At 45.4% G+C, this 11,569-nt stretch overlaps 1 long non-coding RNA gene across 7 annotated transcripts; it reads right to left on the reverse strand.

Annotated features, from left to right (window-relative positions):
- Window positions 1-185: 185 nt before the first annotated feature.
- LOC119365652 lies at window positions 186-5,265 on the reverse strand. 7 transcript variants are annotated; one of them, XR_005175658.1, is made up of 9 exons: window positions 4,772-5,265; window positions 4,444-4,547; window positions 3,970-4,141; window positions 3,829-3,883; window positions 3,651-3,741; window positions 3,242-3,441; window positions 3,072-3,103; window positions 1,286-2,987; window positions 186-475 (listed from the first exon to the last, which is right to left on the reverse strand). It is a non-coding gene; the product is annotated as an uncharacterized LOC119365652 (long non-coding RNA). The 7 variants fall into 7 exon arrangements; XR_005175657.1 differs by lacking the exon at window positions 3,072-3,103; XR_005175656.1 differs by having other exon boundaries at window positions 1,286-3,103.
- Window positions 5,266-11,569: the final 6,304 nt, after the last annotated feature.

The raw sequence follows: 11,569 nt of genomic DNA on the forward strand, positions 1-11,569 counted from the left end.
CTGACAGAGGGTGATGCCTTCCTCTCCTTGTTTCACCTCTACTAGATCGGGACCGCGCCTTGGCGCGAGGGTGACGGTCCAAACATTTTGGTCAAGTAGGTAATACCAACTTAGTAGGAATTCAGGTTTAGCATATGCACTCATACAAAAAAACAATAAAGTGAAGAAGAAACATTCAATCATGATAGAAGCAAGACATAGTGGAGCTTAATATCGTCATCAGATTATAAGCCAACATCAAGTATAAGCCAGCATGAAGTTCAGAACATTCATAAGAGCACAAAGATAGCCACTCGACATGAAATTCGATACCAAAAGCGAGAATACAGGAGAGGAAGTAATAAGACCAAGAACATAATAAAGGAGAGCCAACTACGGGGCCATAACTACTAAACATACTAATAAGTGGCTCCATTCAGCTGCCTTGTCGATCAACTTCCTTCCAGGAGAGGTAAGGTGATAAAGTTGAATTGACCTGCACAGAGAAATGCATATCTTTGTCGGCCGAGCAACCAGTTCCAAGCAAACTTAATTTTGCACTCGTTATTCTATCAATGCACGATAGAGATAAAAAAATAATGAAACACAATGGAAAACCACCAAGCAAGATATGAGCATAAAAGGCACATTCCATGATAGGTTTAGTGGCAAACATCCCTGACATAGAGCATACGACAACACATGGTAGCTTACAAACAATCCGCAACTTTCATAGATAACTAAAGTCTTAGGCATAATGTAGTCTAATAGGAACAATGACACGACACGTACAGAAGGAAGTGCAGCATATGCACAAGAAGCTGAAACCAGTTCAACAGTCGAACAAAAGGAAGTGCGGCGTTTTTGAAAGAACAATCTAGTTAATTATCAGTTGAAAATACAATTTGTTTTAGCAAGAGCGGTCGATAAGATAAGATCTATTATCTATATGATCACCTCTTGTTCAAAGATAGAAAGCTAATCGTCATGATGCTTGGTCTTTCTAAAGAAAATGTAATTACATATAAGGCCTATACAACATCTAGTCAATTGAGGAAACACCTATAAAGCTATTCACTGCACGAAGAACATGTCAAAGAAATAGAGTTTAAATTATCACACCGCCTAGATCTAAACATCACTATTTCTCTACTACTATCCGTGAGCACCTAAACAATCTCTAGATTAGATACATTTACATCAGTGAGCATTTTCTTTGATTCTAACATTAGCCGAGGCACATACTGATCATATTTTTCAGTCGTTCAGTAAAATCAGAGATGGGACACGATGGAGTTCAGCTGACCTGGGCAATTGCTCGCAGACAGCTGTTAGTGGGGGAAGCGGAACCCGGCAAGCCATGAACCTGGAGCTCTTCTTCCGCCATAGTGACCTGAACAGAATATATGGATCCAAGAAATCCCCAGATGTGGGCACCTTTAGAGCTTAGAAGAAAAAGGAACCATGGATGTAATTGAACATAAGCACAGACTGAACTGGTCGCTGGAGCTGAGTTCCAAAGGGATAATCGAAGAGGCGCAACAGAGGTCTGATCCAAGGCGGCGCCGCCGCGCCGAGAAGACGATGTATTCGCAGGAGCAAAGGAAAATGTCGGAGAGAGAACGTGTAAATCCTTCTAGGTTTGACCTATGTATCAGACAGGAAGATGACCGAAATAGCCTTGCCCAATGGCCTTCTCAAAGGTAGGCTCAATGGTGGAGCGCCGCTGTGACTTTTGGGCTGGCCCATGAAGTTCTCTTCCATCTTTTTCCTGTTTCTCATTTACTTTCTTTGTGTTTGTATAGGTTTACTTATTTATCTTAAATTCCGGTTTTTAAAATTCATTCGTGATTTCGGAAAAATGTTGACAAACTACCACGCGTGGGAAAATATTTGGCCCATGCAACAAGGCACTCTTGCCTATCATAATCAAATTCACACACGCAGACTTTACCAAAACAGTACACAATTATGTAACATACCTTTGGTTTGCTGTCTTTCTGAGCTCACCAACCATAGGCACAAGAAACATATATATTGGCTGTAAGAAGAGATGGAAAAGGGAAGTGGCACAGAGCAAACTCTCTGCTATATACTACGTCTGAAACATTAAAAACATGTGCATATAACCAGTTCCTAGTTTACACCGACAACCATAGCCAAAATAAAGAGAAGATTAGGCAGAACCAGGTAACCAGGTCAAAATCCTAGCTGAGACTTTAACGATTCTGCAAATTCGGTCCAAATAGCATGAATAAGAAAATGTACAATTGTTATTCCAAAGACCTGGAAAGAACTAACACTTCCATACAATTGAGAAAATAAAAATCATGTAATACTTCTTAACAACCGGTATGTGGATTGAAATTTAACTCGAAATAACATATGCATTCATATTTAACTACACATGTTTTCATCCCAGTTTACTTCTAACCAAATTGTTTAAGATATTATACTCAGAATGTTAATTAAGAGAATATTGTGAACTATCATGAAACACATAAGATCCATTAACTTTACATCATTCAAGAGAACAGATCAATATTACCAGTTTGAGAGAACAATAGTTTTATCACCAATGCACTATGTAATGCTTCTATCATACCAATGACTAAAGCACAACTGCCAAGCAATGCTATATTCATCACTCTCAGTAGCTGCCTCATAGGAAACAGTTAAGCTTGTGTAAACAAAAGGATGTCATATACAATCTGGAGCATTTGGTCACATATAAGCCATGGAAAGAAATTGGTGGAATTTAGAGTGTGCTCTAACAACCTACCTATAACGCTTTACTACTGAAATGCAAGACAACATGAATTGATCATCCCTTTAGAGTAAGATCATAAGGTCATTTTACACAAAGGTAAAGGGAATGTTCTGAATTCTGAATTTAAAATTTCAACCTTGGTGAAGTCAGAAGTAGCGGAGTCCAGTTCTCTTTGAAATGCATATGTTGTACCTCTCCCAATTGGTGCCTCTGGATATGTTAGACTTTTCCTCAGTATCTGCAAATGTAAATGCAGATTTTCAGGCTCCTTTTATGATTAGAGAGAATAAGCGAGAAAAACTGATAATAGACCAAACAAAACCTGATAAAAAAACTGATTATAGGTTCCAAAACCTGAGAAAAATTAATGGTGAAATTTGCTTCAAAACAACAGTATCCACATGTAAAAGAAATAGAGATTACATCTACAGAAACTTCACTACAAATGGAAGAGCTTTTTTCATTCAGGTGTTCTTTTGATCATTTGTGTACCTTGGACTCAAAGCAGGGGAGCATCCTCTTACAAGCCAGGCTAGCAGCCAGCAACAAGCCCAACGTGCAGAATGATCCATAGATCCAGCGATATGAAGTTAGAGAAGACACACACAGAGGCACATACCTGCTCCAGAAAGCTTCAGGGCACGGTTGAACACGGCCAGTGCCATGTCCTCTGCGGCCTGCTTGCTTGTGAACTGCAGGGGCAATTGGAAACCAAAAGCATGGTCGGTGAGTCAGTCTGATGAGTGCCTAGGGCGTGTCAAACGTGATGGCTCCAAAGTCCTTTCTTGATGGAAACAAGCACAAATGTTTTTGCACTTTCTCTAAAAACTCATACAAAAACATAACCTATTGGCTGAATGGTGCTAGAATCGCTTAGCCATGAAAACATTGAAATATATACCCCAACTTCAGACTCAAGGAAGGCAGGTTAGAGAAAGCCAACATCCCAATCTCAAACTGAAGCGCATCACCCCTAGGAAGCCATCTGGAGCCTGTGACAACACAATCACATCAAAATGCAGTAACAAATTTCACTGTGTACACGAGAGAGAGAGAGAGAGAGAGAGAGAGAGAGGTACTTTTTGTTCAATATTTTCTGCAGGCAAATTCTTCATCTTTCGTCCCTTCTCGAACCTGCAAACATGGTGTACGATAAACCATATATTACATTATGAAATCAAAACCAGGGAGACATATTAATAACTCCTTTGCTTCCTTACCTTCATACCTCTACTAATAGAGAAACCCTTTAGTATCTTGTGATCAACACCCCGCTGCTGCGCGGAGCTAGCCATCCCCCTGTGCGCCGAGGAGGTGGGAAAGGCGCAGCGGAACATGCTCCTCCTATGGAGTCTGAGCTCGTCTGCAGCTCAAGCTTACTCCCATGCGCCTCTGGAATATATAAACAGACTTAATGCACATACTTATGATATAAGAAGCTGTAGATGGGAAGTATAACCAAAACCAGTTTACTTTTATAGACTTATTATAGTACATCCTGCAACACTATAAAGAATTTTTGTGAAACTAATTTTTGAAGGCAAATATCTCCAACGGTAATTTAATCTGGTAATTGTTTATTAGCGCTGAGAACAACTATTTCATTTATCAAATAATGAAAAGAGCAGCAGCTAAATGATAATAGAGATAGTGTTACCACTTCGTAAGGAAAAAGAGTAGTGTAGAAAACTTACAAATAGGACCAAGACCAACATCAACCTTTCCCTCCACCATGAATACCTTAACCACCATCTTCAAGTTCATCATAAGAAAATAGTCACATATATGCACATCAAGCCTGCACCATCATAACCAGGATTAACCCAAAATCAAATGTCTCAAGCTTTTGGTACCTCAAAATTGACAGCATTAGAGATAGAGATGTTTCCGTTTGCATATGCAAAAAACCAAAGAACTAAACATATACGTGGTTGAATGAGTTCGTATTAGGAAACTTGGCAAGCAAGATGAGCACTACAAAAAAAAACAAGAACAGAGAAAGGAGAAAGAGAAGGGGTCGACCTGCAGGTCACTGGACGAAGACAAACCCTAGCCTCTCAAGTCTCACCAATTCTGCTGCTTCTTGCCCGCCGCCGCCTTGAGCACAAGCTTCTTCTTCCCGGATGTGGTGCCTGCTTCTTGCCCGCCGACGCCTTGAGCACAAGCTTCTTCTTCCTGGATGTGGTGCCCTTGCGCGGGCACGTGGTGACCGTGGCCTCCAGGTTGGCCTCGGCGCGTCCTAGGCGGAGGACGTGCGCTTGCCTCGCGACGGTCCGACGGCCGAGGGCGGCGAGCTGGGCGGCGCCATGGGTTCCATGCGGCTGGCTAGGGTTCCAGGGGAGGATTCTGATGGGGGGCGTGAATGGGAGGGGTGGCCGATGGTGGGGAAGGAGGCTGGCGGCGTCCTCGTCGCGGGAGGAGCAGCGCGGGAGGAGGCTGGCGGCGGCCTCGTCGCGGGAGGAGCAGCGCGAGAGGAGGCTGGCGGTGGCCTCCTCGCGGGAGGAGGCTGCGGATGGGGCGGCTAGGGTTCTACAACGGGGGCTGCTATTTTTATATGCTTCTGGCTGAAATGACGAAAATGCCCTAGGTGGGGCACCAAATTTACAGGCGGTGGCATGTCCATTTCGACATTGTTTCGATCTACAGTGCCCATTTTTGATCCAATGGCCGACGTCTCTCCATCTCTAGATCGGACGGCCCAAAACGCATCAAGGAATCGATCCAACGGCCAGGAAGCACTGATCTATGAGAGCGCTGGGTTGCTCCTGGTATGTTATCTTACGCGATTCCCAGATAGTGGCTAAGTAATCCTAGATCAGTCATGCTAAATTTTGATTTCATTTGTCTCTTGAAATCACTGATTGCTTGATTGTCTCCACCTGTGATTATAAGGTCATCCACATAGACACCTACAATTAATACAGAGCTTTTCACATTTTTCTTGTACAACCTTGACTCAGATGGACACCTTTCGAAGCCAAATTCACTCAGAGTTGCATCAAGCTTGGAGTTCCAGGCTCTAGGTGCTTGACGAAGGCCATACAGAACTTTCCTTAGCCTATACACCTTGCTGCTATGCTCTTCTTTCTCAAAGCCAGGAAGTTGACTGACATAAACCTCCTCAACTAGATCACCATTCAGAAAAGCTGACTTTACATCCATCTGGTGGATCTTCCAATCAAACTGGCTGCCATTGCAATGAGCAACCTCACCGATTCCAGTCTTGCCACAGGAGCAAATACTTCCTAGAAGTCTATGCCATGTCGTTGCACATACCCCTTTGCTACAAGCCTGGCCTTGTGTTTGACTACTTCTCCACTCGGATTTTTCTTCACCTTGTACACCCATTTCAATCCGATGGGTCGGTGCCCTTTAGGCAATTCACACAGCTGCCACGTTTTATTTTCCTCTATTGCTGTCATCTCTTCATCCATGGCACGCTTCCAGCACGATTCCTTCATTGCCTCTAGATGGTTTGACGGCTCCTCAAGCCCAAACAGGCACAGGCCTGCATCTGTAGCTTTAACTGGTTCGGTGTCCTCGTACAGTTCGGCGAGCAACCGCTTCCCTTGCGGTCCTTGTGAGGGCTCGATGAGAGGTGTGTCAGAGGGATCAGTGCCACGAGATAGTGTCGACGATGGAGGCGTCAGATCAAGATGGAGCGGAACTGAATTTCCATCACCGGCATGCCTTGTTTTCACTTTTTGCACTAGCGCTGAGACTAAACCTGGAGTCGCTCCTGCCGTGGTAGGATTTTGCGCTATTTTCTCTGCCACGGCAGGAGTTGGTGCTGCTTCCTCTGTCATGAATGTGTCTTTCTGTTCTGGATAGTGAATCACCAAAGGCTCCTGCACATCGTCTTGGGTTGATACTTCATGATTCCAATCCCAAGGTCTGTTCTCCTCAAACACTACATCACGTGTCATGACCAGTTTCTTACTTTCAGGGTCGTACATGCGATAGGCTTTGGAACCACTCTCATACCCAATAAAAACCATCTGTTTACTTTTGTCAGACAGTTTGGACAGTCCTGGCCCAATTATCTTCACATGAGCTGTGCAGCCGAACGTTCTCAAGTGCTTCACTGAAGGTTTCCTTCCATACCATGCCTCATAAGGTGTCATACCTACACTTTTCATTGGGGCCCTATTTAAGAGGTATACTGTAGTCGTCACCGCCTCTCCCCAGAATCTGGACGGCCCCCCCCCATGCTCTTTAGGAGGCTTCTTGCCATACTCACTACTGTCTGATTTCTGCGCTCTACCATGCCATTGTGCTGAGGAGTATAGGGAGCGGTGCGAAAATGTTTGATGCCATGTTCATCACAGTAGCTAGCAAACTCCTTCGAATTGAACCCCCCACCCCTGTTAGTGTGCAGTGCCTTGAGTTTCATGCTCTTCTCAAGTTCTGCTGCTGCTTGCACTTTCTTAATTGCTGCAAACGCCTCATCCTTTTCCTTCAGCAGGACAACCCACATGAATCTGGAAAAGTCATCAACCAACGGGAGAAAATACTGCTTGCCACCAGGTGTCACTGGAGTAATTGGCCCACAGAGGTCGCCATGCCAAAGCTCAAGTTGTCGCTGAGCTCTGAATGCTGCTTGTGCTGGGAATGGCAACCTTTTTTGCTTGGCGATCATGTAGCCGTCACACACTTGATCGACTTGCTCAATGCATGGCATTCCTTCAACCATGTTTTCTGATACCAGTGAGCATAATGACCTGAAATTGATGTGGCCAAATCTCATGTGCCATAACCAAGCATCCTCATTTGCATATGCCAGCAGGCAGACTGGTTCACACTGTTGTATCTTCAGTACATACATGCGATTTCGAGTTCTGGGCATGCGGGCAAGCACCTTTCTCTGGCTATCCCAGATTGTCATCACACCATCTTTGTCGGTGTACTTACAGCCGCTCTCCTCTAGCTGTCCAAGATTAATAATATTGTTCTTTAGTCTTGGAATAAAGTACACATCTGGCAGCACTCGGTGCTCGCCAGTGAGGGACTGCATCAGTACAACCCCTCGCCCGCAGATCTCTACAGCAGACCCATCCCCAAACCTAACTTTGCCATGAACAGAACGGTCCAGCTCAGCAAAATTCGGTGGATTGCATGTCATGTGGTTACTTGCTCCAGAGTCCAGGTACCACAAGATGTCACGAGCGCCTGAGAATTTGGGCACCACTTTCTCTTCATTCAGGAAGACCTGTTCAGTCAGTTCAACACTCTGCTGCTGCAACTCACAAGTCTCCAACATGAACAGTGTTGGATCCTCTTCCTCCTTCTGCACGAGATTTGCCTTCTCGCATTTAGGTTCTGGACAATCAGATTGGAAATGTCCCTTCTCGTTGCAGTTGTAGCATATCACCTTGGCAATGTCAAAATTTCCTTTCTTCTTCTGCTTGCCATGATCACTTCCTGAATCCTTCCCTGACTTGGTGGAATCACTCTTCCCACCTTTTTTCTTTCCAGCAGACCCGCTCGAGCCACTGCCCTTCTTGGTCTGCATCAGCTGCTCTAGTGCCCTTGTCATGAGCATGAGCTGGTCATCCTTGTTGCTACTAGCACGGCGTTGGCCGCGCTGCCCGGTCTCATACGTTGCCAATCTGCCAATGGCTTCAGAGATCGGCATTGTGGTGAGATCACCCCACTGCTCGATGGTGTTCACCACATCAGAGAACCTGTCTGGCACAGCATTGAACAAGATTTCAATCACAGATTCATCCTCAACTTTCTCACCTAAGTTGCGGATCTCGGCGACGAGCGTGGTCAGCTTCTGCCCGAACGCCACAACGGTCTCGTCGTCGTCCATCTGCGGCCGATCCAGCTGGCGCTTAAGCTGCTTGACGCGCGCCTTCTTGACGCGATCCTCACCGACGCGCATCTGCCGGATAGCCTCCCAGGCCTTTGCTGCCGTCTCGTACTCGGCGATCGCCATGACCATGGCATCAGGGAGGGCTGCTAGAGCGCGGCGAACGCGTCCTCGTCCCAAGCCTGGTCATACTCACCCTTGCCGTCGACGGCCGCCCAGCAGACAAGGGTGCGCATGATGATGCGCATCTTCACAGCCCACACGCCATAGTTCGTGTCGGTGAGCTGGGGGTAGTGCAGAGGTACACCACCGCGCGACGGTGCTCTGGCTACGAGCGCTCCTCCGCTCGTACCTCCGTCGACGTCCTTCGCCTTCCCTTGCAGCTTGTTGCCGATCTTCGGCATCACGGCTCGCTCCGCAATCCCAACGCCACCAACTCCTCCGCCACCAAATCGCCTCCAACCCTAGGGCTCTGCTACCAAATGACAGATCTCAGGCCTAGATACTCAACGCGATCATAGTGGAAAAAAACCAAATCGATCAAACACGCCGCTCTGAAACTTTCGCTCTCTGACAGAACACACGATACAAAGGGAGACAGAGGTTTTGCGACGCGTTCAACTTGCGTCTTTTCTGTTTTTGCTTTCCTTTTATTCACCCTGATCCTATCGAGCCGGCCTCGATCCGTTTTCTCAGCGCCATCCCACGGACGAGATCGTGGCCGCGATTACACGATTACATGAAAAGGTAAAAGCTAGACCTATTCAGCCGCAGCACAAACACAGCGTGCTTCTGGCCTTATTCTTCAGAAAAGAAAACAACATGAAGTTGAGGTCTCCTAGAATTAATTCTAACACACAGTCCTTAATTCTCAAGTTCTCTTACTATGGTCCCTGGAATTTCATCTACGAAGCTACCGTATGATCTGATCGACAAGGGCTGGCAGTATACATGTAGCAACAAGCATGGATTCAACGAAGGTGACAAGGCAATGTGATTTCAGTGCTGCGACTCTGCTTCGCATGCAGATGACATTCGGGTTCCTAACAAAATTTCGCCTACGGTTCTACTGTTTCCAGGTGTGGCAGCAAATACAGACTCATATTTTTTTCAAGCAACTGACTAGTGTGACATATCACTTGCATGTTCTGTTTCAGTTTACCCCATTTAACAATCAACAGTGTGAGTTAGAGCTTCTTTGTTAAGACTTAAGAAGGGCATGACAGTCTTTTGAACATTTATGGAAACTCATATTGTATGGCATCATATGTACGTACATTATGTATACCCATTCAATCTAATATTCCCCCCCTATCAAAATTCAGTCTTGTATTTATAGTACATTTTTTTATTAATAACTAGTAGTACATTTCTTTATTCCTTCTCTTTTTGGTAAAAACATGCTTAAGAATTGAAAAGGAAATGCTGTTATTCGAAAAAAGTCTGAAAAAAATGATCATTGTGTATTTTGAATGGTCGCTGTGTATTTGAAAAATATCCATCATGTGTTCAAAAGTTTAGTCATGTATTAAAAATATGTGCACGATGTATTTGAAAAGGTTTTGTCACATATTTTTTTAGAAAATCGTCATATAATTTAAAGAATATCCATATGTACAAAACGTAGACGATATTAAAATGAGAAGAACAATAAAAACACCTGAAATAAAAAAATCGAGCACAAAATATAAGAACCCTACCTAAACAGGAGAAACGGGAAAGTAATAAAAAGAAACCAACCCGTAAAAAAACAGCCTGGATACCCAGAAAATGGGCCTATCCACATGACGCACGCTTGGGCGTGTGGCATTTTCCATCGTTATGAGCATCAACAAAGTTTTATTTTATCTAAAAAAATCAACAAAGTTATTTTTGCATGCGCTCACTTAGCGATAGCTTAGAATTGCCCGTGTTGCACTCATTGCGGCTCGTTAAGATAAATGCATTTTTCTGGAATTTTGTTAAGCTAGACAATAACTAAGAGCATCTCCAACAGCCGCGCTATAAACGCGCCGCGCGAAAAAAGTAGTGGTTTTAGCGCACGCGCTACCGTTTCCGGCGCTCCAGCGGACGCGCAAAAACCGCGCGCGCGGCATATGTAATTCAGCGCGCAGGCGAAAACGCCATCGCGCACCGCTTATTTGATGCGCCCGCTCCCGCGCGCTGGACTCTCGAGCACTCGCGCACAACTCCACCTACCCATCCAGCCGCGCCGCCGCCACCACCCGCGCCACCCCATTTTCCCGGCGACCTTTCCGGCGCTTCCCCGGTCTCTTCCCGCGCGGCCGCAACTTCCTCCATCTCTCTCTCTAGTCAGCGCCACCCGTCGCGCGGGGCAGTCTCCGACGAACAGCGCCCGGCCGCCCACCGCTACTTGGCGCCCGCAAGGTGTTCGACAAAAGGCCCGCAAGGTATGTATTGCTTCCAACTTTGACATTTTTGCATGAAATTTGGTGCATGTTGTTTATAGCCTAGGTTTGAACATTTTAGATGAGTTCGTCATATGATTCTTCCGAAGAAGAATTTGATATGGAAGAGAAGGAAAATTTTGCAATGATCCTAGCTATGCACATCAATAAAAACCGAAGCACGATGGTTCGGTTATGGGTTGGCAAAAAAATTGGAGGGATAGGATTGATGCCCACAACAGATTGATGAGGCACTATTTTGTGGAGAATCCCACATACCCCGAGTCGGACTTTCATCATCGGTTTAGGATGAGCACCGAGTTGTTCAGGCGCATTGCAGAGAAACTAGCGAGCCATGACCGATTTTTTCAGCAGAGGAGGAATGCCGCCGGAGAGCTCGGGCATAGCACCTTTCAGAAGGTGACAACCGCTTTGCGTATGTTGGCATACAGTATCCCCGCTAATCTAGTTGATGATCACTTGGCCATGGGTGAGAGCCAAGCCATCATGTGTGTCAAGCGCTTCGCAGTCAGAATTGTGCAAGTGTTTGCCCCGGAGTACTTGAGAACTCCCAATGCTGAAGACGTCGGAAGGCTA

This window comes from Triticum dicoccoides, chromosome 2B, assembly GCF_002162155.2.
Source record: "Triticum dicoccoides isolate Atlit2015 ecotype Zavitan chromosome 2B, WEW_v2.0, whole genome shotgun sequence".
Taxonomy (NCBI): domain Eukaryota; kingdom Viridiplantae; phylum Streptophyta; class Magnoliopsida; order Poales; family Poaceae; genus Triticum; species Triticum dicoccoides.